The sequence below is a fragment of the Narcine bancroftii genome, chromosome 5 (genome assembly GCF_036971445.1).
Source record: "Narcine bancroftii isolate sNarBan1 chromosome 5, sNarBan1.hap1, whole genome shotgun sequence".
Classification (NCBI taxonomy): domain Eukaryota; kingdom Metazoa; phylum Chordata; class Chondrichthyes; order Torpediniformes; family Narcinidae; genus Narcine; species Narcine bancroftii.
Genome location: NC_091473.1, coordinates 14,614,279 through 14,641,467, shown reverse-complemented (window position 1 = coordinate 14,641,467; position 27,189 = coordinate 14,614,279). Strand labels below are relative to the sequence as shown.

Below are 27,189 nucleotides of genomic sequence, written 5' to 3'. Positions count from 1 at the left end.
TGATGAGGTCCTGTAAAGAGAGTTAAGGGAGTTAGGCCCAAAGTTGAAGGAGAGGACCTCTAGGGTTGTGATCATGATTGCTACCCATGCCACATGCTGGTGAGGTTAGAGTTAGGAGGATAGTGCAGCTTAACAAACGGCTAAAGTCATGGTGGAGGAGGGAGGGCTCTCTTTCAGGGAAGGTGGGACCTGTTCTGATGGGACGGTTTGCATCTGAACCAGAGGGCGACTAATATCCTGGCGAGAAGGGTTGCTAGTGCTGCTCTAGAGGGTTTAAACCCTCGGCACATCAACAACAGGGGCTGAAGGGCTCGTACTATGCTGTACATAAAATTTAATTATGCTATAATTAGGCATGATTAATTTTGTTGAAATATAAGATCATAATACATTGATCAGGATTTAGGGCAGGTCCACCATTGCTTGATGTGTCATGACATCACTAGTAGAAGGTAGAATGGTCCTAACCCCGGAGATGGCTCCTGGCAAGTGTGAACGTGTGCAGTGTCCCAGTTAAGAGTGATCAAGTGTAAACAGCAAAACTGCCATTCATATCCCAGGACCCCGACCGGCTGATTTAGTGGGATGCATGTAAAAGGGGCTTATGATGCATCTCCTATTGCAAAGTGAGGGCGCAAAGCCGGGCTTACACAAGTCGAGGGAAAGGTGGGAGATGGACATGGGCACAACAGTGCATGAGTGGGGCCGGTCAGACTTCTGTCGGGACAGCATGACAGCTGTTATTGATGTCAGGTACAGGTTGGTGCAATACAATTTCTTGCATCAACTATACATCACATCACAAAATTTACATAAATATAAATCAGAAATCTTGGAAATGTGCTTTAGGTGTGGTGTGAATATTGGAACCTTTATCCATTCAACCTGGCTGTGTACAAAGGTGAGATCCTTCTGGGAGGACCTGGGACACATTCTGAAAAATATTACCAAAGTGGTGGATTTTACACAGGATCCAGAATTGTACCTTCTGGGAATTTTAAACTGTTCAGATACCAAATTCAGATTGTGAAGGTTAACTTGCCGGTAGCCAGGAAATGTATAGTGGTCACGTAGAAGTTTGATTCCAAACTAAGCATTACATGATGGAATATTGAAATACAGAGATGTATACCCCTGGAGAAAATCACGTACAATTTGAGGAGGACATATGATACATTTGTTAGGGTATTGCAACATATATGTATGCAGATATAATTATACCCCTTCTGAATAAAACAAATGCAATAATCCATGCCCATAGTGAAATGATTGGGATCAATGAAGTGGGTCATGGTGTAGGCTACGTGCTCTTGTATTTTGTTCATTTTCTTTTTTATTTTATGTTTCTTTGGATTTTTCTTTAAGTTCCTTTAAGGGTTTGTGGCTTTACCAATAATTGGTTCTTTGTATATGTTTAATTTACATGTTGTATTAGGGTATGGGAGAGAGTGGAGGGGGTAGGGGAAATATAGACTCTGTATGTCAAATACTATCGTTGAAAGAGATTGTGTTGATTTAATTTGTGTGTCGTTGAAAATCAAAAATAAAATATTCCAAAAGAAAGATCAAAAGGATACTAAGGGACAAAATTGGTCCCCTTGAAGATCAAAGTGGTTGGCTATGTATTGAACCAAAAGAAATTGGGGAGATCTTAAATGGGTTTTTTGCAACAATATTTACTCAGGTAACAGGCACAAAACTCAAGAGAAGGTAGGAAAACAAGCGGTGAGGTCATGGAACCTATCCAGATTAAAGAGGAGGAGGTCCTTGCTGTCTTAAAAAAAATAAGGGTGGATAAATCCCCAGGGCCTGATGATATTCCCTCAGTCCTTGAGTGAGGCTAGTGTAGAAATTGCAGGGTCTCTTGCAGAAATATTTAAAATGTCCTTAGCCATGGGGTTGGTGCCAGAGGATTGGAGGGTAGCTTATGTTATCCGTTGTTTAAGAAAGGCTCCAAAAGTAACAATGGAAATTAAAGGCTGGTGAGCCCGATGTCAGTAGAAAGCAAATTATTGGAATGTTTTTCTCAGAGATCGGATATACGAGTACTTGGATAGCCCGGGACTGATTACAAAAAGTCAACATGGATTTGTACATAGTAGGTCATGTTTAAGCAGAGGAGAGTTGATAAAGGAAAGGCTGTGGATGTTGTCTACATGGACTTTAATAAGGCATTTGACAAGGTCCCACATGGGAGGTTAGTCAGGAAAGTTTAGGTGCTCGGTATTCATGGTAAAGTAGAAAACTGCATGAAGTTGGCTCTACAGGAGAAGCCAAAGAGCGGTGGTGGATGATTGCTTCTCAGACTGGAGGCCTGTGACTAGTGGGGTCCCTCAGGGATCATTGTTGTTTGTCATCTATATCATTGATCTGGATGATAAATTGGATCAGCAAATTTGTAGATGGCTCTAAGACTGGAGCCATTGTGGACAATGAAGAAGGTTTTCAAAGCTTGCAGAGGGATCTGGAATTTAATGCAGACAAGTATGAGGTGTTGCATTTTGGAAGGACGAACCAAGAAAAACATACATAGTAAATGGTAGAGCACTGAGGAGTGTGATCGAATAGAGGAATCTGGGAATACAGATACATAATTCCCTGAAAGTGGCGTGACAGGTGTATAGGGTTGTAAAGAGAGCTTTTAGCATATTTCCTTCATAAATCAAAGTATTGAGTATAGGAGTTAGGATGTTATGGTAAAGTTGTATAAGACATTGGTGAGGTCAAATTTGAGGTATTTGTGCAGTTAAGATTTTGTGCAGTAAGATAGAAAGAATTTCCCAGAGCATAGAAAAATGAGGGGAGCTGATATTGAGGTATTTAAAATTAAGAAGGGAATTGACAGATTAAACGTATGTAGACTTTTTCCACTGAGTACAGATAAGATAAAAACCAGAGGACGTGAGTTAAGGTTTCCACAACTCGCGGCATCTAGCCTCTGAGAGCATTGTCCGAGGGTTAGGTAAACACGATATATCTGACTTCCAATTTGCATGAAACAAGAAAATCTGCAGATGTTGTGATTGTAATTAATGCACAAAAGTGCTGGAAAAACTCAGCAGGTCTCAACTTTTGTCTATTAACTGGCCCCCATCTGTTCTTGATTTAGCTATTGTTGCAACCACACACCACTTAACTCCAGCTCATGGTTCTGTTGGTATTATTTGGTTGTCACAGTACACTGATAGGTAACTCAAAGTTGTCCTTTTCTCTGCCACACAATAGGGAATGTTCAGTGGACATGAAAGAGTGGGCCTGCAAGCTGTGAAGAGCAATGCATTTAAAGTGCTAAGAGTGGGGAGAGAAATATGTGTTTGTTGGAGGAATCAAAGTGGGAGAACACCCCCATCACGCCGAGTGGGAGAGCCTGGTAGAAAGCATTACAGAATAGGAGACCATAGCAGTGGACCAGCAAAGGGCTTGGTATCGGAAAGATTCATACCAGGCTGCTGGAGAACGGTATTCGTGAGGGTGCTGATGACGAGCAGGGCTCCCGAAGGGGTCTGGGACATGTAAGCAGCTTTTCGAACATATCGGGGCTCCGGAACTAAGAGCTCAGATTCTCTGCTGGAATGGATAGGAGGTTGTGTGGCTGCAGGAGTGCAGGAGGCGGATCCACGGGCACTCAGTGTCTCTGAAAGGATTCTCTTTTGCTTCACTTTCTCTGATTGGTGGGGACACCAATGCTGTGTTTTCTCTGTATGACTTTACGGAAGACAAAAGTTGCCATACCTTGTGTATAATGTACATGGCAATAAAGGAATGTTGAATCTTGTTAGTTGCAAGTTGCAAAAGATGATCTTTGGCTCAAATTTCAAACAGGAAAGTTAATGGGTAGAATTAGCATGGTTGAAAAGACAGAAATAATTGAAATAATTATTCTATAACCACTATAAACATCTTTCAAGGTTAAATCGCTGTGGGTATAAAGTGAAAAAAAAAACATTCTGCATTATGAAAACATGGATTTAAAACTTCAAAGTTAAGTAGGAAGAGTATAAAATGATCATAAGTTTTATGTTCTCATTAAAATGACCAAATGTTGAAAATTAACTTTAAAATAAAATGTGCAGAGAAAGTTTAGTATACTTCGTTCCAATATTTCTCAAGACTCTGACATGTCCAGAACATATGAATTAATGAAGCATCTCCATTGCATTTATCACAATGAGGAGATGCATCCACATAAAAACAAGATAGTTTGGCTTTGGAAATGTGAGCCCTATGGACTACTTTAAATTGTAGGAGAGTGTGGTGGGCACATAAAGTGGGCTGAAAGTTGGCAGATGGAATTTAATGTAGACAAGTGCAAGGTGCTGCATTTCAGAAAAAATAACCAAAATAGAACATAAGCAGTTAAGGGGAGGGCATTGAGTTACGCAGAGGAATAGAGGGACCTTGGGATTATGGTACAGAGTGCATTGAAGGTGGGTTCCCATGTAGACAGGGTGGTTAAGAAGGCATATGGTATGTTGGCCTTCATAAATCATAGTATAGAGTATAGGAACTGGGAAGTGATGCTGTGGCTCTTTAAGGCATTGGTGAGGCCAGGTTTGGAGTATTGTGTTCAGTTCTGGTCTCCAAATTATAGAAAGGATATAGATAAGGTGGAAAGGGTGCAGAGAAGATTTACAGGCTTAAAGCATCTAGACTACGGAGAAAGATTAAGGAGACTGGGATTTTATTTATTGGAACGTAGATGGCAGAGAGGGGATTTGATAGAGGTATTTAAAATTATGAAGGGAATAGATAGACTAGACATATATAGACTTTTTCCCTTGAGGGCAGGGAAGGTTGGAACAAGAGGTCATAAGTTAAGGGTAAGGGGGAAAAAATTTAGGAGACATGTTAGAGGATGCTTTTTCACTCAGAGAGTGGTGGCAAAATGGAATAATCTTCCAGGGGAGATAGTTGCGGCAGGGTCCCTTCTGTCATTTAAGAGAAGGTTGGATGTGTACATGGATGTGAGGGGGTTGGAGGGTTATGGGCGGAGAGCGGGAGGGAGGAACTAGTGGAGTTATTCAAGTGAACCGGCGCGGACTCGAAGGGCCGACATGGCCTGTTTCCGCACTGTAAATGGTTATGTGGCTATATGGTTATATACAAAATACCCCTTTAATTTGCATTTGTATAAACAGAACAATTCTAGAATCGATATAAATTTGGAAGAAGGTAATCAGAGCAAACATTAGATCATAGCTGCCTCTTCATTAATATGTTATTCAAGAACATCAATGGGTAAAGATTGAAATAAATATTGCACTCATGGGAAAAATAGTCACACTTGCCATACTTGCGCCCACTCCTCATCCTTCACTGGGGCCCCAGTCAGGCCATTCAAATGAAGCAACACTTCACTTGTGTATCTGTAGGAGTGATCTTCTGCATCTGGTGTACCCTTTGTGGCCTTCTCTACATTGGAGAGACGGGGCACACTAAGCACCTTAGCTCTGACCACATCAGAGGCAGGGACCTCCCAGTAGCCAGCCATTTAAATTCTGTGTCCCACTCCCATACTTGCATGTTTGTCCATGGCCGCATGAATTATCCCACCAAGACCACCTGTAAATTGGAGGAGCAGTTTACATCTGGACACTCTCCAGCCAGATGACATTAATATCAATTTCTCTGCTTTCTGCTAATCTACTCTCCATTCTCCCTCCTCTTCTGTTCCCCTTGTCTTCTTTCCCTCAGCTCTCCACCCCTTTCCCTCTCTATTCACCTAGCCATCCTGCCTCCCCCTGCTTGCTGCTGTGCCCTCCCTCCCTTCTCCACATTTTACCTCCTGCCTTTGCAACCAGACTCCTTCCCCCAACCCTCCTCCCATTACCTTGTAATTCGGTCACCTATTGACATTTTTCCATACCTTGATGAAGGGCTCAAGGCCGAATCATTAGTTATGTATCTTTATCTTTGCTATATAAAGGACACACTGGCCTGCTGAGTTTCTCCAGCCCTGTGCTTTTACTTCAACCACGGTGCCATCAGACTTTCATATTATATTTCACCTTCCTCTTTCCTCTTCTTCTAAAATGTCCAATTCAGTCAGTGCCAAGGAGATTGAAAAGGAAAAATTGTTCTCTTTTGTCTAATCTGAGATGGCAGCCAAGTTTCTATTAAGAGCCTCACACGGTGTAAGGATGAAAGGTGTTCACTTCCCAACACTAGCATTTCTCCTGTGAATGAACATGTCCACACTCGTATACTCACCCATCAGAAGACGAGTTGTTCAATTAAAACACAGGAGGTGACAATACACAACTGTGCCATGGGTGTAGGGGTCTAAGCCATCTGACCCTGTTGTCAGCTGCCATAAGATTTGGTTTCACACCACCCGAAATTAATGGGTTTTGCAACACAATTGGGAAAGAAGAAGGTGAAATGGCGGAGCTGCTGGAGCTGTTGTAATGGCAGTGCTACTGCTGGTGCCCAGCCAGGAGAGTGGGGACCAGAGACATATCTCTTCTCCAAAGAGTTCAACTGCCCAGTCCTATGCTGACAGTTACATTCAAGCTTTAATAGCCAATGGTGTTCTCATTTTAAATCCTACAACCACGGAATTCTGCATCAAGATGGCAGCCCTGTGCTCGGCAGTGGCCAAGAGGGGTTTTGGACTCCAGGGGAGCAATGGACCACCACAGGGCATCAGAAATGGGGAGAACACACCATGTTGAAAAGGAGAAGCAGAAGAAATAACCCATCAGGACAGTGACCATGGCAGCAGGCCAGCGTGAAGCTCAGCGGCTGAGCGACCCTCACGGGCTGCAGGCAACTTGTAGTTGGGTGACCTGCACGGGCTGCAAGCTGCTGGACCCTGGATCATGGGAACCAGGTATCAGTGCCAGGATTTGTGAGGGTGCAAAGGACAAGAGCCTTGGCAGCTGAAAGGCTTCCAGATCATGTTGGAGGTTTGGATCTGGACCTTGGGTTGCCATTGGATGGAACGTGAGTGTGTGCAGCTGCAGAGGGCGTGGGAGCACTGGAGGCAACTCCACGGGCACTCAATAACTCTGAAGGGACTCTTTTGCTTCTCTTTTACTGTAAGGAGGACTGGCGATACTAATGGCGACTCGGCTTTCCTTAAAGCAGGAAGAAAGCAATTTAATTTAATATTACATGTTCTGTACTATTACATGACAATAAAGGAATCTTGAAAATTTGGAATGTGTGGAGTAGCTGAGAGCAGAAATTAAATCCTTGAATTGTTCCAATGTTCCTTCTGAGTGACTCTCATGACAATTCACAAATTGAATCTGCATGGCTCTACGATTCTGAAGAAATATTATCTACTTTAAAGAAGGATGTGCTTTTCAGTCGGAATCTGGAATATCAGTGTAGAGCTCGTCGAAAGAATCAAAGACTTGTTGATCCAAACCAAGGCTTTTATTAGCAAAAGACAGGAGCTCTTCACAGGTGGCCGACCAGTCCGAAATGATCCGACCTGGCTAAGGACACAACCCTTTAAGGCCCAGACAGTAGGCATGGCTTAGCTCTCAGCCAATCGCGGTAAGCACAGTCTAGATACTGTAACTATATACACTATATACATTGATGATAGATCTGTACTATCACAATCAGTGAATGATGTATTTTGAAGATCAAAGTAAAGGATGAGTCCTTCACCTTTCCCAAGCAAAGTTTTTCTCTTTAACATTAATCTCACATTCCATTCATTAACTGATCTCAGTGTGAGACTCATGTTACAGTGTGACTCAGGAAACGTTGTCAAGTGCAATCACGTGGATTAGTTTGTATTCATAGCTCATACCATGGGCACGTCTGAAGAATAGTCCACAGTCATTGTTGGCCATAGGCTGGTTCGATCTGCTGCAGTTGTCGTCTGCGAGGTACTGCTCGTCCCGCTGTCCTGGCATGTAACCTAGGGGAGGATTGGATGGAGGTTGGGGTTGGAACATGACAATGTTAGACCCGTCTTGGGCCAGGTCCCTTACCAAGACCGTGTTCTCCTGCCTGTCCGGGTATTCGATATAAGCATAGAGCGGGATCGCGTGTAACAGCATTACCTGGTCGACTAGGGGGTCATTTTTCGAGTACCGGACATGACGTCTCAACAGGACAGGTCAAGGGACCATCAGCCAAGCTGGTCTGGTCGTCCCCGATTCCGACTTCCGTGGGAACGAGAACATACGTTTGTGCGGGGTAGCATTGGTGGCAGTGCATAACAGGGACCTGATGGAGTGTAGGGCATTTGGGAGGATGTCCTGCCAGCGAGTGGTGGGGAGGCCTTTAAACCAGAGGGAAAGCGTGATTGCTTTCCAGATGGTGGCATTCTCTCTTTCAACCTGCTCCTTACCGTGTGGGTTGTAGCTCGAGGTCCTGCTTGAAGCAATACTGCACTCCAGAAAGTACTGCCTCAGCTCCACACTCATAAACGAGGACCCTCAGTCACTGAGGATGTAACTGGGGTACCCGAAAATGGTGACGATGCTGTGCAATGTGTTTATGACTGAGGAGGCGGTCATGTCCAGGCAGGGAATAGCGAACAGGAAGCAGGAGTACTTGTTAATCAATGTGAGAATGTAAGTGTTATGGTTTGTCGATGGTAGGAGCCCCTTGAAGTCTACACTAAGATGTTCAAAGGTCCGGGTGGCTTTGATGACGTGGGCCTTCTTGGGCCGGAAGAAGTTGGGCTTGCACTCAGCACATTATGGGCAGGCTTGAGTCATGGAGCGGATCTCCTCGACCGTATTGGGCAGGTTGCAGGCCCTTACAAAGTGGGCGAACCTGGTGACCCCTGTGAGACAGAGCTCCTCATGGAGTCTCTGCAGCCAGTCCAGTTGTACACTGGCGCATGTCCCACGGGAAAGGGCGTCAGGCAGGTCATTGAGTTTGCCAGGCTGGTACAGAATGTCGTAGTTGAAGGTAGAGAGTTCGATTCTCCACCTGGCAATCTTGTCATTTTTGATCTTACCCAGCTGGTTGCTGCTAAACATAAATGAGATCGTGCGTTGGTCGGTCAGCAGTGTAAAGCGCCTGCCAGTGAGGTAGTGCGTCGAATGACTCAAAGACTTGTTGACTCAAACCAAGGCTTTTATTAACAAAAGAGGTCGACCAGTCCAGACTGACCTGGGTCTGGTTAGGAGCAGCTCTTTATGACCTGCCAGTAGGCGTGGCTATGGCTCTCAGCCAATCACTATTGCTATATGTAAATATATACAAATATATACATTGGTGATAGTAACCCATACTATCACCCTGGGCACATCCCACAAGATGTCCTCTTCAGGCCAGTGGGCTGGATGATTGGATTGACTGCTCTATACAGCTTCATTTGCCCATCCATCCTACCAACAGTTCCTTCCCCTCCAGCTATAATAGTCATCTATACCTTCCCATCGTAAATCAATGTATTCAGAATGGTTTCTATACCTTCCATTGGCAGATCCATCTTGCTGATTCCCACTTCACAGATCTAATTCCACACTTTATGAGATGAAGCAAATTAACTATTCCTTTGCACCATGCGACTTGTTTACTTTCCTGTGCCACCTCAGGCTTATTTTGTAAGAACTTGAAGCACCGTTGGTTCAACACTTCCACAAATCCCAACCCCAGTTTCCCTGGCTGACTCGGCTATGGCTTTTGAGTTTGGCCGCCTGCTGTCCCGCCCCTGTTTCCCCAGCTGTCCTGCCCCCTGTTTCCCTGACTGTCCTGGCCCCAGTTTCCCAGCTGTCCCAGCCCCAGCTCTTGAGTTTGGTGTCTGACTTCCTCTCTTCCATTTTACAGTTTCTCTTGCTCACTTTTTTGAGTTTCTACCTTTTCTTTTTCCCACTGCCAAGTGCTTGCTCTTGTCACCCGATGTCATTCCTTTTTCACTAAATTTTCATCTCCGATCTCCTTTTTTAGAAATACCGTAGATCCCATTCTCCGGAGGGTGGATTTTTCATCCTCATCGCCACTGGCTTCAAACTGAAACTCCCCGTAGAATGTAACTCCTTGTATCTGACATCAAGCGCACATTCCCATAACTCTCCCCATTCCCACTCCAACACCTGCTTCCTTAAAATCCCTGCTGTATTTAATATGTAGCTGCTGTTAATCCCCACTACTTTAAATTCCCCGCTTATTTATTTTGTCTTTTTTTACAGAGGTGCCGGAGTGGAGACTGGTGAGCTCCAGCAGCACCTCACCCCTGTGTGGACTCCTAGGAACGAAGGTACGAAGCCTCTTTATCGTTTAATCCAGGTCACCAATAGCATTGGGGTTTGCAGTCTTGGGATGTATCTGTTTCCTGCTGACTCCCACTTTTAAAGAGGATTAAAGGAAGCCAACTGAGGCAACAATAAGTAATGTTTTTTTGCCAAGTTAAATGTGACTGAAATTGCAGAAGTCAGATGTCAAATAATTTTGTTGAAGTATTTTCAAAATACTTTTCAAGTTGCTGCACAGGATGGAAGAGATACATGGCTGAATGGAATTAGATGGAATTTACAGCAATGAAGCAGACACGTTGTCCAGTGTTTGGATTCACCATTTACTCTTCCCCTTATCAACATCCTACATAGGTGATTTGAACAATGTCCCATAAGTAGTCCAGTGAGGCATTATGATGGATCAAAGCTTCATCAGAATGAAGGAGGGATGTGCTGAGCAAGTATCTATTAGCCAGTAAGTGTGTTTAGCTATGTATATGGGATGAATTCCTTTATTTTGAAGCAGCCATTCTCCACGGGGGCTCTACGGGATTTGCTGCACATTTAAGTAAAAGCCTTGTTTTCACCTCATGTAACATAAATATTCTTAATTTTTTTTTTGTGTAGTCGGTAGGAGAAGAGTATGGAAGAAACCAAAACCTGACTGCTTTGCAGGGAAGAAGGCCTGTGAACTTTGAGCAGAGTCTTGGGGAGAGCCATAGCCAAAAAAAAAGGGTTGAGAATGGCTGATTAAAAGTATCAAGTGAAGCACAGAAACATAATAATGGACCGTACCATAAAACTGTTCTCCATGTTGCAGCATGTTAAGTAATTTCAGCCAGTGAGAGAGATATCACAATTCGCCTCAGCGTTCTGCATCATTCAGGGGAAAATGAACCAGCAGGCCTGTATGAATGTTCTGCATGGGTGGGCCTGCTCCTGTATCTGTGACTCCTTCCCTCAGACTCCCCATAAAGGCTGTTAATCCCAAACCCCTCCCTCGGTAACTGCCTTGGAACAGGGCCAGCAACATGTGAGACGTGCTGATGTTTTATTAATGACAACTCTCAGTCTGATGTGGTTTATCGATATTGCAATAGTTTTAAACTTTCAGTCCTTTTAATGAATTTAAATGTCCAAACCACGTGGTAAGATTTTAACTCATATATCTGGATGACATGTTTGGGACTGGGAATTACTAGTCTAGTACCACGATAGTGTGCTCAGAGATGGGCCTTCAGACATGGGCGCACAAGATTCAAGATTCAAGATTCAATTTATTGTCATAGTAATAAAACAGTGTCCTATTACATGAAATTCTTTTTTGCCTGTGTGGTGTTACAACCACAGCACTGGGCCAATAACATGTGGAACTATCAAGACTACTACTGGTGGACAACAGAGGTTAAGTGGATTAAGCCTGCAGTACAGTCTTTTCTGTGTTTTGTGTCTGCTTGCTACACCACAGCACACCACAATTTAATCCATTTAAAATTTAAAAACCATGGAGAAGTTCCTCACCATTGGGAGTCTGGAAATCGACCTCCAACAACCGGATGCCCTTGTTGCCTTCAAGATCTGGAAGCATGCGATTGAGGTGATCATTCAGACGCAGGCCGAGGTGATTAACACGAACCAAAAAAGACTCGTGGTACTCCGCACCAAACTGGGCCCCTGCACTTTCCAAACCATCAGAGACTGCTCGGACTACAAGCCTTCTTGGAAAGCATGTACAGGCCCCCGAAAAATGTGCTCTATGCCTGGTACCTTCTCAGCATCAGGGTGCGGCTGCCAGGTGAAAGGGCAGATGCCTATCTGGGGGCTCTGTGTAAACTAGCTCGCCCATGCCTGACTGAGACTGGGGTGACAAAAGGGGAGGATGAGCAACTCATCCAGTATGCCTCTGTGTGACGGTTGCGATCGAGGGGCACCTGACACAGGCTGCTGGAGGAAAATACTGTCTCCCTTACCAGAATCATGGAGGTAGTCTACTCCCTGGAAGCTGCAGCCCATCATGTAGAAATTTTCGATGGCCAACTCCCCCAATCTCCAGCCTGGCCAATGCTGGCGACTGCTGTCACTGAAGGTGCCTACAGAGAAGAGACGATCGCCTCTGCCGATGCCACCCGCTGCTGTAATTACTGTGGGTCCCATTGTGGGTCGGACAGGTATTCCCAAAAGAGCTGCCCGGCGAGGAATTCGCTTTGCTCCCAATGCAGTAAGAAAGGCCACTTTACTAAGGTGTGCCTCTCTAGACCCACTGGGAGTGCTGCGGCCCTCCACGATCAGCTGGAAGCCCCCCCCCCACCCCTCCAGCCACATGCATGGGTGAGGACCGGGCAGCACCATTACTCGGCTGCCACTTCCCCCCGCAATGCCGACATCACTTCTGGTCCAGCCACACACCTGTAGCGTCGCTGTGTGCTCACCATGGGCACTGCCATCTTCTTCCACCTGACTTCCACCCACACTGAAGATGAAACATCCACCCTCACTGATGACATCACCTCTGGCCTCTCTTCCGGTCGGGTCACCCGACCACACTGTTGCCACATGCATCCACTGGGAGCTGCCGTCATGGGCCAGTCAGCTTCGGACAACCTTTCTGTTCTCTTTCTCTAATTCATAATATTTCTGTTTAGTTCTATCAATTAATTTCTCCATTCTATATGTTTGTATCAAATTATAATACATTTATTTATTTGTTAATGCCAACCTTTTCTCTCAGAAGAATCTTTTTACAAATTCTTTCCAAGATTATTATTTTTCTCTAATTTATCTACCTCTTTAAGATAATTTTTCTTAATTTTAGTTGAATAGCATTATTTGACCTCTTAAATGGCTTTTAATGCATCCCATAAGACAAATTTATTATCAACTGAATTATTATTTATATCTAAATATATTTGTATTTAATTCCTCATAAAATTACAAAATTCTACATTTTTTAATCAGGAAGAGTTAAATCTCCATTTATAAATTGAATCGGTTTTATCAGAATTTAAACATGACATCAATAATAGAAAATGATTTGATACAATTCTCGATTTATATTGTACATATTCAATTCTTGTTTGCAAATGAACTGAAATTTAAAAAAAATCTATTCTAGAATAAGAATCAAAACAATGTGAATAAAATTAATAATCTCTTTTTCAGGGATTCATTTTTTCCAAATATCTACCAGATTCAAATCTTTCATTAACGTCAAAATTCTTTTAGCAGTTTTTGTTTTTATTAGAGAGTTTTGAGATCTAAATAACAATTAAAATGTCCAACTATTATTATATTTCCATTTGTTTCTACCAAATTAAAGGAAGCATCTTGGATAAATTTCTCATCATCTGCATTAGGTGCGTCAACATAAAAGTCCAAAATTCTGAATAAATTTGACAATTCACCAAAACAAATCTTCCCACAGAGACAATAACCGTTGATTCTAATTTAAATAGTAACTTCTTATTAACTAAAATAGCCACTCCTCTTGCTTTGGAATTAAAAGATGAAGCTATAACTTGACCAACCCATTCTCTTTTCAATTTTTGATGTTCTTTCTCAGTCAAATGAGTCTCCTGCTAAAAGGCAATATCTACTTTCAACTTTTTAATATGAGCGAAAACTCTTTTCCTTTCAATTGGATAATTGAGCCCGTTCACATTAAATGTCACATAATTCAATCTATGTACCACCATAATATAATTTCAAAAATACTTGACTCCCATTTCACCCTGGCTCATCTTAGTTCCACAGCATCTCCAAAGATGGGAAGTAAGAAACCCCCAACAATAAGATAAAAAAGAAAAACAAAAAAAAAAATTGCTGGTTAGGTCAGCACTAATCCCCTTTATTAAGAGAAGTGGCTCTTGCCACTGGTGCACAAGGCCTCGGAAGAAGAAAGCGGAAAAAAGAGGATCTTCCCCCCCCAGACAGATTATCAAAAATTGATATCAATCAGTCCGTCATGTATGGAAAGCTTCTTCAAGGTCCATCAATTTCAACTTGAATTTCAGTCAACTTTTGACTTTCTGTTGAAATCTCTTCCCTTGATTTATCTTGACTCTTTTCCATTTGCTGAGGTGAATAACGTTGGCTGCCATTTTGCTTGTTGTTAGGCAAAGAATTGACGAATTCCAGAGCTTCAGATAAATTAGCAAAAAATTGTGCTTGGTATTCTCCATTAAAAAAAACTTTAAGAACTCCTGGATATCAAAAAGCAAATTTATATCCTTTCTTCCATAAAATTGACTTTGCCAGGTTAAATTCTTTTCTTCTTTTAACAATAGCATTACTCAAATCCACATTAAAAATACTCTTTTATTCTGAATCATTAAGGGGCTTTGTTGTTCCCTGGCTTTTTGAACTGCCATTTTCAAAATAATTTCTCTATCTTGATAATGTAAACATTTAATCAAAATAGAGCATGGTGGTTGTCCTGGATACGTTTTATTTCTAAGAGCTCTATGTGCTCCATCAAGTTCCAATCCATTTGGAAAATTTTCAGGTCCTAAAATTTCAGGCAGCCAATTTTGAAAAAATCAAACTGGATTAATACCCTCAAAATCTTCAAGAAGACCAACAAATTTGATATTATTTCTCCGACTCTGATTTTCCAACATGTCAACCTTCTGCAATAAATCCTTTTTCTGAAATTCCCACGCCGTAAACAAATCTTCTATTTTATTAATGGTATCTTTACATTCTTCTACTTCCACATGATAATCTTGAAAATTTTCATCAAACTTTTGAACCTTATTTTTAATTTTATCAACAGTTTTAATACACTTTTCCATATTTGTCTTCATTACAGTCATTTCTTCCTTAATAGCTCCCAATTGTGCAGTAAAATCTATTCTTACTTCTGCAAACTTTACATCCATTTTTTCACTCATTGAATCAATTCTTTCAGAAATTTCATTAAAATCTGTGGGTCAAAAGGTTCTGGAGCAACATAATATGCACCCACTTTACCCTGATCTCCTCCTCTTCTTCTGACTCCTCTCCTTGCGACTGTGGTACATAACTTTCTTCTTCCATTCTGACCTCCTCTTCTTCTGTAGATATAACTAATGGTTGAAACTGTGTATGGGCTCTTTGTCTAGTCTTTGTCTGTCATGCGATGGTGCTTGTTGTCAGGCCCGCAGGCTCCGAACTGGTCGGGTCCATTGTGCGCATGCGCAATGAACCACGCGTGTGCGGTTGTTCAGTAGTCATCCCTGTCGTCTTTTTCCATGCGCCAGCGCCATCTTCTCCATCTCCTTGAGAAGGTGGCGCTGGAGACTGAATTCTTACCCAAGGAGGTTGCACTGAATGAGGTCAGAGAGGAATCAAGATCGGAAGCTGAATTTTCCAGGTAGGCCCAGGTTCTTCCATTTCAGTTACTCCTGTTGTAGCCTTTTTTTTTTAAACACTGAGCTTTGGATTTTTTTGCAGCCATTTTTTGAGACCTTTAAAAGAATTTTAAAATTATCCACTATTTTTAAAAAAAATTAAAAAGTCGGGTTTTAATTAATTCTGCCAGGAGAGGTATTTTCCACGTCTTCCCCTTACAACATCACACCACCACCCGCCCTCGTCAATCATTGACCAGGAGCCAACCCTGCAAAGGTCGCAGAGGTACAGACGGACCACCTGAACTTGGAAATACTACCAGGCACCTTGACACTCCTCCCGGACTTATTTTAAGAAGAGGGTGAATCTGGTGATGCAACCACAGCACTGGGCTGTGTGCCCACCAGCCTAATGTAGGGAGTGACTACTGTACCTGCAGGAAGACCATCTGGAAGGCTGACTCCTCCTGGCCAGCTGTTAATCACCGACCTGCATGTAGACTTGAATCAGCCCTCCTGGCCAGTCACATGTGCAGCTATCGAGACTACTACTTTTGTACAATAGAGTTTAAATGGATTAAAGCCTATAGTACAGTCTTTTCTGTGTTTTGTGTCTGCTTGCTGCACCTCAGCACACCACAGCCTGCTGCAAGGCAGACAGATTCGCCACCGGCAGAAATTGCCTAAGCGCCTCTTACATTTCTTATAGTCAGACCTACAGTCAGCGAAAGAGAAGCAAAAGAGAGTTTCCCCCGCCCCCCCAGAATGACAGAGTGTCCGTAGATTTACCTCCAGCACTTCCACAGCCTCTGTAGCAACCCAGAGTCCAATCCAAACCATTGGCGACCTGAACTCCAGATCTGAACCTCCGACGCAGTCAGGGTCCCTTTGGCGCCATCAGCACCTCTTTGCATCCCGGTTCTAATACCTGGTACTTCTCTGGCCAGTTCGAGCCAGTCTACAGCAGTCTGCAGCCCAGTGTGAGTTTCCCGACAGCAGTCTCCAGAAGCCCGCAGCTTCCGTGGATTCCTTGCCTCGAGTTGCCAGCAGCCCATGGCTTGCACTGGTCCCTCAGCCGCAAAGCCTCCTCACTGCTGTGGTCATGGTCCTGTGGGCCATCTCTTTCACCTTCTCAGATGGGGGGTGATCATCCCGTCCTCTAGTGCCCCGCTCCAGTCCACTGCATCCCCAGAGTCTGCAACCCCTCATGGCTGCTTGGGCCACCTTGGGCGCTGTCCCCATGGTTGCGTTGCAGGATCTCAAATAAAACCACTGTTCCAAGCCCATGTGGAGCCAATGGCAGTCAACTGGATGGCTGGACCCCGCAGGTCCACACCAGTGGTAGCGCTGCTGCTACAGCAGCTCTGGCAGCACCACCATCTTGAATTAGAGAGTTGTCGAGGTAACTGGAGTCCTGTTAGTGAATGCCCAACCCTTCCTGAGAGATTAATCTCGTGTACTTGGATGTCATTAACCTCTTCTTCCATTTCCTCCAAGTCCTGTGGACTCTTTCACATCATTAGGGCATCCCAGTACCAATAGGAGACTATTGCTCACACTGTCAAGTGAATTGGAAGAACACCTGAAGATGGAATGCAGCAATAAAAACTTTCTGGTCACAAAAAAAGTGATATTGTGTCATTTCTGACATGTGGAATTGAAAATTCCATGTGAATGCTAGTAGAATTGAAGGACCCATTCACCGTCCAAGTTACCTTCACCTCACCAAACACTCAGATGTTTGACAGAGTGCAAACATTTTTTGACATTTCTGAGAATTAAAAAAAATAATGCCGGTTTCACATAGAAAATAGAATAGGAACCCCGTGGGATCAAGCTTCTCACCTCTTTTTGGCAATGTGCACTAGATTCTCATCAACACAAAGCTACTTTGCCAATCACTTCTGCACTTGAATTGTAATTCTGAGAAGCTCAGATAAAAATAACAAGCTTCCAGCAGATCACCCATTCAACAATTTAAATGGGCACAGAATGATCAAAATTTACAAGACTTGAAAATACAAACTCTCAGTGAGCTTTCTAAAAAATCCAACAGGGCACGGTCATTTTACTTGATATTGACATCTCTAACTACAGAGTAGAATTTCATTCAGAGGCAGCTGATTGTATTCAGATCCAATAAGAAAAAAACAGTTTCAAAGTTATAGATTTTAAAGATTTGATTATATAAGTAAGTCTTCTGATCATGTTGATCCATGCTCTAGACCAGCGGTGTCAAACTCAAATTCACGGAGGGCCAAAATTAAAAACTTGGACTAAGTCGAGGGCCGAACTAAATATTTATTGAAAATTTTCAACAACATCTGCATGTTTTCTCTTCTTTCAACATATGTAATGTTAAACTTTAGGATATAACTTTAGGAGGATAATGTTACAGGTCAGGAGTAGGTAGCTCAAGTTCACCCTTTGCTTGACCTGAGGGAAACCTATTTGGTCCCTGTGGAGATGTAGTCAGCATTCACAGGCTGTGTCCATTTTGGCCTGCATCAGGACTCAGCATTTCCTGCTCACTCCTCAGGCTCTAGGCCTCTATTCACCCTCGACCCACCATCCCTCTACCTGACCAGTCCTTTACCCAACCTCTACTCACCCCTCACTCCACTCGCTCTGCCTCTACCCACCCCATCCTATACATGCCCCTCTACTGCCTCTCCCCTCAACCTGTTCCTCCCTCTACCCGTCTCTCACCCTCTAATCACCCCTCCCCTACTCGCCCTGCCCCTCCCCTTTTACCTCTTCCCTATGCACCCCTCCTTCTACCCATCCCTCCCTCTATCTGCCCCTCGCACCACCATAACTTCCCCTGCCCATTACTCCTCACCTACACCCTCTGCCCACCCCTGCTTACCCACCCACTCAGGCCCAGCGCGCTGCCGATCAGCCTTTGCGGACAGCCACCATCTCTCTCTTCAAGTGCAGGTCCGAACCAGCCGTCCCTGGGGTCCACGCGGGTGCAAGCGCTGAAGGCTGTGGCGACCGGGAGAAGTGCGCTCGCGCTGTGGAAGGGCCATCCGGTGCCAGTCGCGCGGGGCTCGCGCTGCCCGGGGGCCATGCGCAGCCTGCCATGCCCGTCGCGCCGACAGGAAATCACAGGCGCTCGCCCATCTGCCGCACTGCTCGACAGGTGGGAGAAGTGACTGGTTGTGCGGGGAGCCTTCCAACTGGCTTGCCGGCTGATGACATCGACAGGCTTCTCGTGTTACAATTTCTCGTTTTACAATGGGGAAGGATGTGCAATGAAGGGGGAGGATGGTGGGGGTGACATTACCAAAAAACAGCATCGGCTCTCGCTGCAGGGCGGGCCACCTCTAATACATTTTTGAAATGATCTTGCGGGCCAAATATAATTATATCGCGGGCCAAATTTGGCCCGCGGGCCAGAGTTTGACATGTGTGCTCTAGACTCATCTTTTTCCTACAATTCTCCTTACACTGAAATACTGTAAATGCAACTCAGAACATTAGTCCCACCATGCTCAAACTTTCTATTTCTGTCTTTGTCTACGGGCTTAACAACATCTATTTTCACAACTATCTGTTATCTGCCCTTGGCCTCTGGTTCCCTGAAACTCTGGTTTAACCCCCCCCCCCCCCGCAGAGCAGTACCAGCAAATGTTCCCACAATGATATTGGTTCCTTTCCAGTTCAGATGCAAAGGAATCATCTTCCTTGGAAGAGAGCCGAATAATCCAAAAATCTCATTAAGCACGTATTAAGCTGGAGAGAGCCCAATTTTGATGGAATCAGAAAGGATCTGACAAGTATGGATTGGGATAGGTTGTTTCCTGGCAAAGGTGTTCTTGGTAAGTGGGAGACCTCCTAAAGGTGTCACTTGGGGAGTGCACAGTTTGTATGTTTCTTTTGGAATTAAATGTAAAACTGATGGTGGCAAGGCAGGAGGTGTAATATCAAGTGGAGCACCTTCTGCAGTTGCAGGGGAAGAACCAGGATAACAGTGAGGTGAACGGGAAAGATGAGCGGACAAGGAAGTTGTGGAGGGACTGATCCCTGTGGCAGGTGAAAAGGGATGAGGAGGGCTAAATATCTCTGGTGGTGGGTTCTGCATAATGGCGAATTATGGTGTGCTGAATGCAGAGGCTGGTAGGGTGAAAGGTGAGGATGAGGAACCTTATCTCTGTCTGTAGGGAGAGGGTGAGGATCAGAGGAAATTCATGGGTGCTACCTGACCTGCTGAGTCCATCCAGCTTCTTGTTCTTTGCTGAAAGGATTGGAATTGTTTGTAATGTCACTGTTGAGGATTTCACGCAGCTGAGCTGAAGCAACAGGAGACATGGGCAATAGTACAAAGAGAAAAGAAATTAAAGCCTGATGCAGGAAAAACACAAGATTGTCAACACTGCTGCAATAAAAGTGCCTCAGTCCCACCACCCTTGACTATCACCTAATGAAACCAGCAACTCTGTCCTGGGGCCTCCAGGGTTGATGCAATTACAAAGAAGACTCGCTAGCAGCTATATTTCTTTTTTTTTAAATTTTTTTATTTTTCACACCATAAATCACGTTAGCCATGATGTACACTTTTTCTTTTTCACACATATACAGTGACTTTTTCTCCCCCCCCTCCCTCCTCCCAAGCCACCCCCCCACCCCCCCCTCTCATCCATTTTAGGTATACAATCTAGGTTGCATTAAACCAGACAGACAATGTTGTCATTCAACAAAAATACACCAGAATTCTACTGAGTCCATTCTTTTCTTTCCTTCTCCTTCCATCAACTTAGGTAATGTTTGTCCCCGGTAGGTTTTCGCTATTGTATTTAATGTAAGGCTCCTATACTTGTTCGAATATTTCAATATTATTTCTTAAACTATATGTTATTTTTTCTAATGGAATACATTTATTCATTTCTATATACCATTGTTGTATTTTCAAATTATCTTCCAATTTCCAGGTTGACATAATACATTTTTTTGCTATGGCTAGGGCTATCTTAACAAATCTTTTTTGTGCATCCTCCAAATCAATTCCAAATTCTTTGTTTTTTATGTTACTTAGGAGAAAGATCTCTGGATTCTTTGGTATATTGTTTTCTGTTATTTTATTTAATATCTGATTGAGATCATTCCAAAATTTTTCTACTCTCTCACATGTCCAGATTGCATGAATTGTTGTTCCCATTTCTTTTTTACATCGAAAACATCTATCAGATACTGTTGGGTCCCATTTATTTAACTTTTGCGGTGTAATGTATAGTCTGTGTAACCAATTATATTGTATCATACGTAGCCTCGTATTTATTGTATTTCTCATCGTTCCAGAACATAATTTCTCCCATGTTTCCTTTTTTATCTTTATATTTAAATCTTGTTCCCATTTTTGTTTAGTTTTACCATTTGTTTCCTCATTCTCCTTTTCTTGCAGTTTAATATACATATTTGTTATAAATCTTTTGATTAACATTGTATCTGTAATCACATATTCAAGGTTACTTCCCTCTGGTAAACTCAAATTGCTTCCTAATTTATTCTTCAAGTAGGATCTCAGTTGGTAATATGCCAGCGCTGTATCTCCAGTTATATTGTACTTATCTCTCATTTGTTCAAAGGATAAGAATCTACTTCCTGAAAAACAATTTTCTATTCTTTTTATCCCTTTTTTTTCCCCATTCTCTAAAGGAAAGGTTATTTCTTGAGGAGTTTGAGGAGATTTAGTATGTCATTAAATACTCCTGCAGGTGTACTGTGGAGAGCATTCTGACTGGTTGCATCACTGTCTGGTGCTGAGGTGCCAATATACAGGAGAGGAAAAAACTGCAGAGTTGTGAACTCGGCCAGTGCCATCATGGGCATCAGTTTTCACTCCTTTGAGGCCATGTCCCAAGAAAGCAGCCTCTATCCTCAAGAACCCTCTCCACCCAATTCATGCCCTCTTCATGGGAAAGAAGGTACAGGAACCTGAAGATGAACGTAGCACAAGGAGAGCTTCTTCTTGTCTGCCATCAGATTTCTGAATGGACAATGAACCACAGACACTACCTCACTGTCCCTTCTTTTGCACTAATTTATTTATACAAATCTAATTTATAGTAAATATTTGATCCTGTAATGCTGTTGCAAAACAACAAATTTTTTGACATGTTCATGACAATAAATTCTGATTCTGATTTTGCTAGGCAGGCAAGGAAGGCTAAATGCATCAACTTCAAGAGTGGCTCCCTGCACAAACACCTGTGCCACTCTGTCAGCAACCACAGGATCAGGTTGCACTGCCTTTCCAAAGAAACAAAACCTGCTGCTTGGCATGACCTTCAGTAATTACAGCCTGTGACTGGGAAATGGCATTGTGCGGTGTTATCAAAACAAACGCGTTCTGATTTGTGTAATGGAATGATGTGCTGGCTGGAGTCTAACATCATCACAGCTCCGCCATCCTGAATCATGTGAAAGGTCAGAGATTTTACCTTCTCATGTGAAGCAGCCGTGTAAATTACAGTGTAAGTGAAGGCATGCCTCAATATAATTATAAATTATTGCACTCAAAGTAGAGGCACTGGGGGGAACAACTTCAGGAGCAGGTAATCAAACTGGTTTGGTGAGGGTTTTTTGTATTCATTCCCTTGGAAAAACAATATGACAGCAGATGTTCACCGTGGAGATTGTTTTATGTTTATGAGTCTCTGTCCACATACAGGTATCCTCATTTCACTGACTAGTGTAATGTATTACACACTTCAACATAACTGTCTGTGGCTTAATTCAAGCAAAAGCTGTTAGATGTTTTCATTTTTTGAAGTATTTTATAGCTACTACATTTCTAACCACAGAAGTTGTCAAACTATCCACCTACATTACAGAAAATAAAGCAATTGTTTTCTCTGGCATGGCAACAAGCTGACAAAAGAGTTGCTTCACAAAGAGGGAGAATTTTGCTGGAAAATTGTACCTGCTTCATGTGACGTCTTTGGAAGTAATTGAACACAGATATCCTCAGTAAACCCCTCAAGTGATCAGAGGTTGTTTAAAGAAGTGGTTGTGCTGAATCATTGATGGAGAGGGGTTAAGAACTCACTCTCAATCGTGGTACTCCCTGGAAGTACTATTACAAGCTGAGATGTGAATGGTGAACCATAGGAAAATCGTTAGACCAGAGACCAACACAGAGGAAATTGTTTATGAAGTGAAGTGTAAACTGTGAAAATTTAATTCTCTTATCCTTTCAGTGAAGGATAACCCAAAATGATCAGCCTCTCAATGATTTATTCATTTCATTGTTCTAATTCCAGCCTCCCAAGTTTGGGATCTGTTTTTGCTTCCAATTCAGTAACATGCCAATGGCTGATGTTAGTGGATCAGTACTTCATACTGATCTGACTTCCACAGGGTGTGCTGAATGTTTCCTGTCCTCTACATTCCTCTGCTCCTCTCAGATTCCTTTATTGCCATGTACTGTATATCATGCACAAAATTTGTCAATGTTAGCCTGATGTAAAGACACACAAAGAGACACCACTGGTCTGGTGCCGCCACCAAGAGGAGAAAAAGCAAAAGAGTTCCTTCGGAGATACCGAGTGCCCGTGATTTTCACCTCCTGCGCTCTTGCAGCCTCCTGCACATTCCAGCAGAGAACCTGAGCTTTTGGATCCGAATCCTCAATACATTCGGGAAGCTGGTCACACCCGAAACCTTTCAGGATCCCAGCTCGTCATCAATCCCCTCACCAATCCCAGTCCCAATACCTGGGTCCCACGAGCCAGACTCCAGCAGCCTGGTGTGAAGTCCTTTTGCCTCCCAGTCCATCTAATGTCTAATCACCATCTCTGCCTCTACAGCTGGGTAGAGATGACTGACCCAATGATCATTCATGTTTCCCCAATAACTACATGTTAGGAAGATGGCCCAAATGAATGAGTCTTTGTTTCTACACTGAACCTTTGATACCAGAGCCAATTATTGAATACCAGAGCTAGTTATTGAATCACAAATGCAAACCCATTTCCCATCAGTGACATAAACAACTCAAAAGGCTACTATGGAATATTATAAAAATGGCAGGATTAGAACATGGATAAAGCACAGAAAGAAGTCACTCAGTTCATGAAATGCATCCAATCCCATCAGTCCCTTCCCTCTTCTCTTTCTCCATGTACTTGAACCCTCTGTTCATTTCTCTTTTTAGTCCCGATTTGCTACTGCTTGTTGATAGTGAGTTCCAGAATATAAGCAGTCAGTGCATTAAGCATTTCTTCCTCTCCTCCCTCCTGTCTCTTTTGCCTAAACATTAAAGCTGCTCCCCCTCTTCATTCCCCCATTCCATCTACTGATGAGTACAGCTTGCTTCTACTTACCCACTCTGCACCAGGTACGATCACCTCCCTGTACTACCCTGACCCTAACTTCCCTGCTGAAACATAAGTCAATAAGACATAGGGGTGGAATTAGGCTGTTCGGCCCATTGAGTCTGCCCACCATTCCATCATGGCTGATTTACCATTCTTTTCAAACCCATTCTCCTGTTTTCTGCCCATAACCCTTGGTCCCCTACTTAATAACTTTTTTTTCTTACAATAACTGTAAATGGATATTATTTATCAATTCTTTAATATTTATTTTCTCTCCTTCTGTCTTGGTAATTTATACAATTATTTGGAGCATTTTATGTATGTACTCAGCTGCAGCAAGTAAGAGTTTCAATACATCTGCACATTGTATTATGTCTTCTTTTCTTTGGCTTGGTTTCGTGGACGAAGATTTATGGAGGGGTAATGTCCACGTCAACTGCAGGCTCATTTGTGGCTAACAAGTCCGATGCGGGACAGGCAGACACGGTTGCAGCGGTTGCAAGGGAAAATTGGTTGGTTGGGGTTGGGTGTTCAGTTTTTCCTCCTTTGTCTTTTGACAGTGAGGTGGGCTCTGCGGTCTTCTTCAAAGGAGGTTGCTGCCCGCCGAACTGTGAGGCACCAAGATGCATGGTTTGAAGTGATATCAGCCCACTGGCGGTGGTCAATGTGGCAGGCACCAAGAGATTTCTTTAGGCAGTCCTTGTACCTCTTCTTTGGTGCACCTCTGACTCGGCGGCCAGTGGAGAGCTCGCCATATAACACGATCTTGGGAAGGCGATGGTCCTCCATTCTGGAGACGTGACCTACCCAGCGCAGTTTGATCTTCAGCAGCGTGGACTCGATGCTGTCGGCCTCTGCCATCTCGAGTACTTCGATATTGGAGATGAAGTCGCTCCAATGAATGTTGAGGATGGAGCGGAGACAACGCTGGTGGACAATAAACTCTCATTGACTCTGATCTCTTCCTGATTCCTCCTGTTCCTTTTCTCCTGTTTCATTGTGTGTGCTGCTGCAGCTGTTACGGGTCTTGCATGTCCTGAAGAAAACTTGGAGGATGGATGTATGTCTATGGCCTCATGTACTGTCCAACAAAGGCCACCCATAAACTGGAAAAGCGCCACCCAGTACTCTGTCTGGGCACTTTCCAACCAGATGGCATTAATGTCAACTTCTCCGGTTTCTGTTAGCCTACTCCTCATTCTTCCTCTGTCTTCTTTTCTCCAGCTCTCCACCCCCTTCCCTCTTCTTTCACAGAGCCATCCCCACTCCCCATTTGCTAGTGTACCCTCCCTCCTTGATCCACCTCTTGTCAGTGGGACTGTGCTCCTCCCACTGCCCCTCCCCCCCCCCCCCCCCCCCCACTATTTGGTTTGGGCACCTGCCTACATTTTGCTCATACCTTGATGATGGACTCAAGCCCAAAGCATTGGTTATGTATCTTTATCTTTGCTGTAGAAAATACACTGTTTGACTTGATGAGTTTCTCCAGCACTGGGTTTTTACTTGGAGGATGGATAGCTCATTTTCAGGAGCTCTCCTGCAAGGTGGCTCTTGGCAGAGGAAGACTGCAACAGAGGGAATGTCAGCATCTAGTTGACCCAGAGCATCCTCAAAGAGAAACCACCTCCATATGACCCTTGGTAAGGGAATGGTGTTGGAAAGGGAAGAATAATGCCAGAAATAGGAGGAGAACTGTGATCTGAGCAGCAAGGAATTAAATCTACCTCTTACTCCCCACAAATTGAAGAAACGTAAAGAAATTTATGATTCCAATGAATGAAACCATTTCCAGAACCTGTTAAATTGCATAGAAATGTATTTTTAACATGTCCTATGGATCAAAATATGTTATATAATTGAACCAAAATGAATGAGTGTCACCTAGAGTTAATGAGAATGGACACTTCAATCTCCATTACTCCTGTGGGGTTTACAAATCCTCAATTTTAATCAACAGTGAAAATAAGGTAGAAGTGACAGTATCATCTATTTATTCAGTGCTGGGAGCATCGTTGCTGCTGGCTGCTCATGCCCCCGACGACCAAGCACTTCTCACATTCTCCGCACATAAGTATCTACATTTGTGAGCTCAACTTGCCCTTCAGACAAGCACAAGGGTTTGACAAGGAATATTTGAAAACAAATTAAGTCATCAAAGTATCTGATCACAATCCAGTACATTAAAGAGGAAGAAAAATATTGCAGATTGCATAAGGACGAGTAATTATTTCAAAGGGGGTTAGATTGATTGGTGCACCTGGGAGCAGTTTTAAAAGCTACCCATCGAAGAGATGAGAGGCTGCAGAAACTGGAAACCTGAGCAGACAAGGAATTACTAGAGGAACTCAACAGATCAGGTAGCTTCCGTGGATAGAAATCCATCAATCTGCGTTTCGGCTCTAGAACATAGAACATTTCAAACGGGGGGGTGGTGGGGGTGAGGCATGGCATGATGGCGTAGGAGAGAGGCGTGGGTAGTCATCTCCCAATGGATTTGTGAAAAACCTGTTTTAAAATGCCCTTTTAAATATATAAATTTTAACAGAGTATTATTGGAACAACATGAAATGACTATGAAAAAATTAGGGCTCAAGCAATGAAAAAAAAAACAATTTTAAAGCAATTGTTGAGCTTGGAAAAGGTGAAGCCTACCTTAGAACTGGATCCAGGCGACTCGGTTAATATTCCTCCTCGCTCCCAGCGACGTCAGCTGGCTACTCCTGGAATTTCGCTGGGGCCTGTGCCGTGAAGTCCCGGACAAGATGATGCCAACGCAAAGTGACGTTCTTCCACAAAAGTTGAAAAGTCTTCGCGCACGTCCACTATCCCAAGTATTTTTCTCCCGGGGTGGGGGGTGTGTCTGGTGCTCACTGGTCCAGCGAGTCTGGATTGGTCCAAGACCCAAGGGGGTGGAAGCAAAAAAGTTACAGTGGTGGAAGCAGATGAACTGGGAGCAGGAGCAATGGAAGAACTTAAAGAGGCAAGTTCAGAAGAAGAGCTTCAATTTAGTGAACAAGAAGAACCTGCTGCAGCTCAGGGTCGGCATTTACCGAAACGTAAAGACTACTTTGAACCACCATTTCAGGCAATGTCTCAGCAGATTTCTTGGGGTTTTACATCTGTTAATAATAAGCTTTCAAATGTTATGGAGGACATTGCAACTGTTAAAGATGATGTTGCAAAATATGCAAGGATTGAGAATAAAGTATAAGATAAGGTTAAGAAGATGGAAGATGAGCTGGAGGACAGTGTCTGTGTTATTGATCAGTGTCAACAAAAGTTGAATATACCTTTGATGATTCTTTTATTGGATGGAGGATCGAGAAAAGTGATTTATTGAAGAAAATTGACTCATTGGAAAATCAGAGCTGGAGCAATTATGTGAAG

General features: G+C 43.3%; 1 protein-coding gene across 7 annotated transcripts in view; it reads left to right on the top strand.

Moving 5' to 3' along the window:
• The window catches only part of LOC138763152 (E3 SUMO-protein ligase ZBED1-like), a 212,538-nt gene that overhangs the window by 125,636 nt on the left and 59,713 nt on the right, over positions 1-27,189 (top strand). For 3 of the 7 annotated variants that reach the window (XR_011357352.1, XR_011357351.1, XR_011357353.1), the window contains exon 2: positions 10,110-10,177. The gene's annotated coding sequence lies outside the window, so the exon portion shown is untranslated. Of the gene's footprint in view, positions 1-9,216; positions 9,359-10,109; positions 10,178-10,526; positions 10,630-10,781; positions 11,284-21,734; positions 21,911-27,189 lie in introns of those variants that run through there. The other 4 variants (XR_011357357.1, XR_011357356.1, XR_011357354.1 and 1 more) reach the window with 3 other exon arrangements.